We start from the raw sequence: 6,508 nt of genomic DNA, 5'->3' as shown, positions 1-6,508 counted from the left end.
AATAAAACAAAATTATAAAAATAATTTTAAAAATCCAGCAGCAGACAATAAAATTAGAAAAATGACAGAATTTATTAGTTTTATTACTTATTATTCTTATTACTGACTCCCAGACAGTGTCTATATGGTCTGCAGAGGTTTGAACTGGGATACAGGGTTTTTTTCTTTGCTTTATTTTGGTTTTCAAATCCTGCTGTTAATTGGTTTACCCAGTGTCAGATTGTTTGTTTTAGCAGCGGCAACTAGTTTGCACATGGCCGCTGTTAATATTGTGATTGTCACTGTCAGTTCTTTCTGCATATAAGTTCCTTCTGATCTTACTGTATACAGTTCCTCTTCTTCCCTAATATGTACTAACTCTAGGTAATAATTCATGCATGTATATATTAGAGAAAGATGCATAATAGAAATGCATTTTTAAATGCAGAATGACTGGACAAAGTACAGTAATGATTCAATACTTTTGAAAGTTACGTGGGCCAGATATAAACTGATTCATCCCTCAAACACACACAGAGTATATTTATGTTTGTATATATCTCTGTTGCCAGTCGAGCATCAAGAGAGCTTCAGCTAATGGGTTTATTGAAATGTAATAAATAAAAATATTGTGTCCATGGACATGGACTAGTCCAAGAATGTTTATGCCACAGCAGATAATGTTCGCTTTTAAGGTGTCACAACATTCTTTTTGTATGGGTGTATTTGTGAATAAGTGAGGTATGTGGCTGAAATGCAGTTACCTAAGAAACAGTTTAGTGAACACATATGTAGGCAAAAATAATTTCTTCCTTTTACATCATCCTTTCCAAAGGAGGGCTTAATTATAACCCTAACTTCAAGGGAATGTAGGAAGGGAGGCAAAATCAGTTACCACAACATAAATTCATCAGCCAGAGAAGGGTGGGGCAGTTAGCTGGAGATGCAGCTTTATGGTTAGGACAGCTTTGGAGTGTTTTTAGCTATACCTCTGTGTCAGAATTGACCCCTTCTTTAAAGGATGTGACCAGAATGATTTGATACACCATACAGATGACTCTGGAAATTTACTAACATCTGAAATGGTTCTGTTTGTAACTTTGGGAGAAGTGTGTGTGTGTGTGTGTGTGCGCGCGCGCACACACACATTTGTAAATATATGCGCATCAGACTGCTCCAGCATGGTGCCCTCTAGATGTTTTGGACTTCAGCTCCATCAGTCCCAAACTGCATGGCTGATGCTTAGGCATAATGGGAGTAGTAGGCAAAGAAATCTGCAGGTTGAAGGAGAGTTGGTGTATATGTCCATCTGTAACATATGCAAATTCATTCAAGCATTATCCCCTGGCAGTGTTCCTTCCATTGGCAGACTCTCTCTCCCCCATCCCAGCATGCCCATTTTGTCATGATTATTTAAAATCTTCTCCTTAATATTCTGATTGAGAAATTGCCAACATGTACAAATTAAAAACAGATCAATATACCATAAAATATGGTGATTAGGAAGATGAGACCTCCCTAACTTGCAGGCAATTATTTTATGGTATTTTTGATTAATGATTTCATTTTAGCTGTTTCGATGTTCTGCGGTCTTCATTTGTTAGTGATAATTATGAGACACTGTGCCTTGCTTGAATCTGAGTAATTCTGACCAACAAATATGAATTAAAATCAATAGAAATGTCATCAGAGTCCTGCTGCCCTGAAAGATAATACCACTATTTCTCATGCATTCAGTTTATTAAAATTTGCTAAAGTGTGAAATATGTATGACAAATAACGATGTTTTAATCTTTCACCAAGGTAACAACTGAAAGCTGATTGATTCCTTTCAGTATTCCATTCAGTAATTATAAAATCAGAATGATGGAGATGTAATCAACAAAGATTCATGTCCACATATTGTTTCTCCTCTCTGCAAAATAAAATTTTAATTTACATCCAGACTTTAATCTGAAAAGAAAATGAAAGTTCCATTTGTGCCAGTGTAAATATCATAGGTAGATATTAGTTTGTTGGTGGCAGTGGGGAAATGCATAATTTGCCCATTGACTGCACTCATATATTTTATTTATTTCTATATTTAGGTTATTTTTACTTTTCCTATTGGAAAAGTGCTCTAGGATGTTTACAGTGTAGAACAACATTTTACAAAGTAACTAATTACAACAATAATACATGAACAAATAAAATTCAAGATAAAATGTTTTACTTAAACACAGGAAAGAGAAATTGAATAAATAGTCATAAATTAATGTAGAACAAAGAATAGAAAAGTAAAATCCACCCAACCTTTTTAAAAAAACCACGAGCTAATTTAATGTATATATGCAATAATAACACATGTGACAGATTTATAAGTCTATCCTCATCCATTTCTGTTATCCGGCTCCCTGAAGAAAGTGTAATGTCAAATTTCCTACTAAGTTACTAGGAGCTGTATAGTAAGTGTAGTAAGTTCCTTTCTGCCTTTTCACAGTACTATTTTTTTTCTGTCTGTTAATTGGCCCATTTGATAGTCACCCATTCTTACCCAGGTTTGCAATTCAAGTAATTATGTGTACCTCTTTGGGCTGCTAGACAGTTTTCAGAAGGAATGTGACAGGTGTGTCATATTTAGCAGTGGCCTTTTTCCCTCCTTCACTTTCAAGGGGAAGGGTCTGGGCCAAAAACATTTAATGGAACTTGGTACTGCTAATGTTACTTGTACAAATCTTTAGCATTCATGAGATCTATGTATAGCTAGGACACTCAGATTGAATAAAGGATGCCACTTTCTTGAATACTTTTCAGAAGAGTGGTTTTTAGCCCTGTTCTAGCTCCTCATTTCCACAGTGTACCATGCTGTGCCATGCTGTCATATTGAGGGCACCTCCGGTAGTAAAAATCAGACCGCTTTTTCAAGGAAGTGAGCCAAACGTCAGATTACAGGTCAAGACAAACAGACTGGTTTTACCTGTTTGTTTATTTTTTCCCACCACATAGTAATCTGTTATGGTCAGCCTGAAATAGTTAGTTAATTAATTAATTAATTAAAACATTTCTATGCCGCCCCATTCGCTGAAGCCTCGGGGCAGCTCACAACATAAAATTAAAATACAAGAAATAACAATATAAAATAAGTCGCCCTGGCCAGATAAAATAAGCAAATAATATTAACAATTAAAATGACGCTTAAATAAAAAGGTCTTCACCTGGCGCTGAAAAACAAATAACAACGGCGCCAGGCGGACCTCTCTGGGAAGCGCATTCCATAGATTGGGCACCACCGCAGAGAAAGCCCTCCTCCAGGTACTTAGCCTCCTAATTTCCTTCACGGAGGGTTCCCGGAGAAGGGCCTCTCCCGCAGAACTCAAGGGGCGGGCGGGCATATATGGACGTAAGTGCTCCTTCAGGTAACCAGGACCCAAGCTGTTAAGGGCTTTATAGGTCATCACCAACACCATGAATTGGGCCCAGACTTCAATGGGAAGCCAGTGAAGCTGACGGAGGACTGGAGTCATGTGAACATAACGCGCAGTCCCCGTCAGCAGCCTGGCAGCTCTATTTTGAACCAATTGAAGTATCCGGACCATCTTCAAGGGTAGCCCCACGTAGAGCGCATTACAGAAGTCAAGGCAGGAAGTCACCAACGCGTGTGTCACTGTCGCCAGGCAGTCGTACTCCAGGTAGGGGTGCAGCTGATGGATCAGCCGAAGCTGAAAGAAAGTGCTCCGCCACCGCTGTCACCTGAGCTTCCAGTGAAAGCTCTGGGTCGAGGCGCACTCCCAAGCTGCGAACCTTGTCCCTAAGAGGGAGTGCAACCCCGTTCAGGACTAGGTTCAATTCACCCTATCCGAAGCCCGATCCGCCAACCAACAGGACTTCCGTCTTGTCTGGATTGAGCTTCAGTTTATTGGCCCTCATCCAGCCCATTACCTCGGCTAGGCACCGGTTCAGCACAGCCACTGCCTCACCCTGCTACACCATGCTAACTCCATCTTATTCTAGTCTAAGAGGAAGAAATCTCCATTTAACAAACAGTTGCAGCTCTCCCCTAAAAATAGAAGAGAGGCTACATGCTATGCAAATACCCTGGTCGAGGTCATCTGAAAGCCAAGTGCCTCTACTTACTGCATTTATTGACTGGCAAATTGGCCAGGTGCCAAGCAATGAGCAATCCTTGTGAACCCATTTCTGGACTGATGATGTGCATTGTACCAAATTACCCAAAGAGGTAAAAGGAAAGTGTGGTAGCTTTCCTTGGTACAGGCACTAGAATATGGGTCTGTCAGAAAGAATAGTCACTTGAAAGCATTAATTGCTTTGTGTTTTGAAACTGACCAACTTTTTTTGTATTCTGTACTTTTTGGCCGAACCCCTAATACATCCTTTACACTGTTCTCATGGAAACCCAGGCTGTATGTACCATGGGTGAAATCAGTGTGGCTCATAAGTCGGTATACCACATTACTGGTTATCCTAATGTTCATTTAACAACCAGGTTGCACACAATATGCTGAACAAAACCTGGAAAGGGAGCTGTGCTCCCTTAAGGACCCAAGAGTGGTGCAAAGAAGCCTATTGTGAGAGACCCCAGTGGGAACTTGGGACAATCGTTGCCAAGGGGCTGGGTCTGTTATACCCTTGGTGGTGGCCACCTGTACCAGTTTTGCGCCACTGCACCAGCCCTTGTGTTCATAGCTGGGGTGCCCCTGGCTGCCAGGTCATTGCATCATCACAACTTCCCTCCTGTGCAAAGGAATTCCCAAGGCTTCATCAACCCACCCCTTCAAGTTCCTTTGAAATGCTGAAGAAATGCTTGTATCTGGGGGCTACTGTCAGACCAAGGAGGAGGCCCTCTTGGTGGGCTGTGGCTGCTAACTGGAGAGCTGCCCATTTTTAGACTGCAGTACCGTTGTTCTCTTCCCTCTAAGTACCCAATTTTGACCTCTTCCCTCTATAGCCTGGCCTAGTGTTAAGACTGATAGTGAGTGTGAGCCGCATTGACATGGGTAAGAAAAAGGGGATTTTTTTTTCTTTTGTGGGAGGAGTACAAATGCTAACAGGAAAATCACTGGAGAAGGCAAAAGTGGGGCAAATGAATAGAGGAACTATTCTGTGGCAATTTGGATCAAAACTCAATTTGGGAAGAGGTGGGTAAATAAATGGAAGGCTGACTGATTTGTGGCAGGATCTGTGTGTGAAGTTCAGTGCTTTGCCTTCTGTACAGTGGCTGTGACCTCATAGGAGCAAGGAAGTGCAAGACTCAAAGGAGTATGCTGGTGCTGGGAAACCGACCTCGCCCTCTGTGCCATATTCCATTTGTAGCCTTGGCCAAGTTATCACTGCTCCTCAAGCAAAACACTGTATTTGTGATAGGGGCTGTCCAGAGGTGTTAGCAGCTCGCAAACACTGTCATGCTCGTCAGTTCTAGTTTTCTACGAGTTTTTTCTTGTATATGCTTAATTTGTTGATCTTATTTTGTAGACCACAAATGGCTTAACCTCTGTTGTTGTTAGTCGTGAAGTCGTGTCCGACCCATCGTGACCCCATGGACAACATTCCTCCAGGCCTTCCTGTCCTCCACCATCTCCCGGAGTCCACCCAAGCTCACACCAACTGCTTCAGTGACTCCACCTAGCCACCTCATCCTCTGCCATCCCCTTCTTCTTTTGCCATCTATTGCTCCCAGCATTAGGCTCTGCTCCAGGGACTCCTTCCTTCTCATTAGGTGGCCAAAGTATTTGAGTTTCATCTTCAGTATCTGCCCTTCTAAAGAGCAGTCAGGGTTGATCTCCTCTAGGACTGACCAGTTTGATCGCCTTGCGGTCCAAGGGACTTGCAGAAGTGTCCTCCAACACCACAATTCAAAGGCCTTAATCCTTTGGCGCTCAGCCTTCCTTATGGTCCAGCTTTCACAGCCATACATTGCAACTGGGAAAACCATAGCCTTGACTATACGCACTTTTGTTGGCAGGGTGATGTCTCTGCTTTTTAGTATGCTGTCTAGATTTGCCATAGCTTTCCTCCCAAGCAGCAAGCATCTTTTAATTTCTTGGCTGCAGTCCCCGTCTGCGGTGATCTTGGAGCCCAGGAAAATAAAATCTGTCACTACCTCCATTTCTTCCCCATCTATTTGTCAGGAAGTGAGAGGATTGGATGCCATTATCTTAGTCTTCTTAATGTTGAGTTTCAAGCCAACTTTTGCACTCTCCTCCTTCACCTGCATCAAGAGGCTCTTTAGCTCCTCTTCACTTTCTGTCATGAGAATGGTATCATCTGCATATCTGAGGTTGTTTATATTTCTCCCAGCAATCTTAATTCCAACTTGTGATTCATCTAGGCCCACCTTTCTCATGATGTGCTCTGCATATAAGTTAAATAGGCAGGGCAACAGTATACAGCCTTACCAAACACCTTTCTCAATTTTGACCCAATCAGTGGTTCCGTGTCCAGTTCTCACTGTTGCTTCTTGACCCGCATATAGTTTTCTCAAGAGACAAATAAGATGGTCTGGTACTCCCATCTCTTTAAGAACTTGCCACAA

Source organism: Varanus komodoensis, unplaced genomic scaffold (assembly GCF_004798865.1).
Source record: "Varanus komodoensis strain SLA01 unplaced genomic scaffold, ASM479886v1 scaffold5, whole genome shotgun sequence".
Taxonomy (NCBI): Eukaryota; Metazoa; Chordata; class Lepidosauria; order Squamata; family Varanidae; genus Varanus; species Varanus komodoensis.
The sequence above is the reverse complement of the archived record's forward strand: the minus strand, read 5'-3'. Positions refer to the sequence as shown.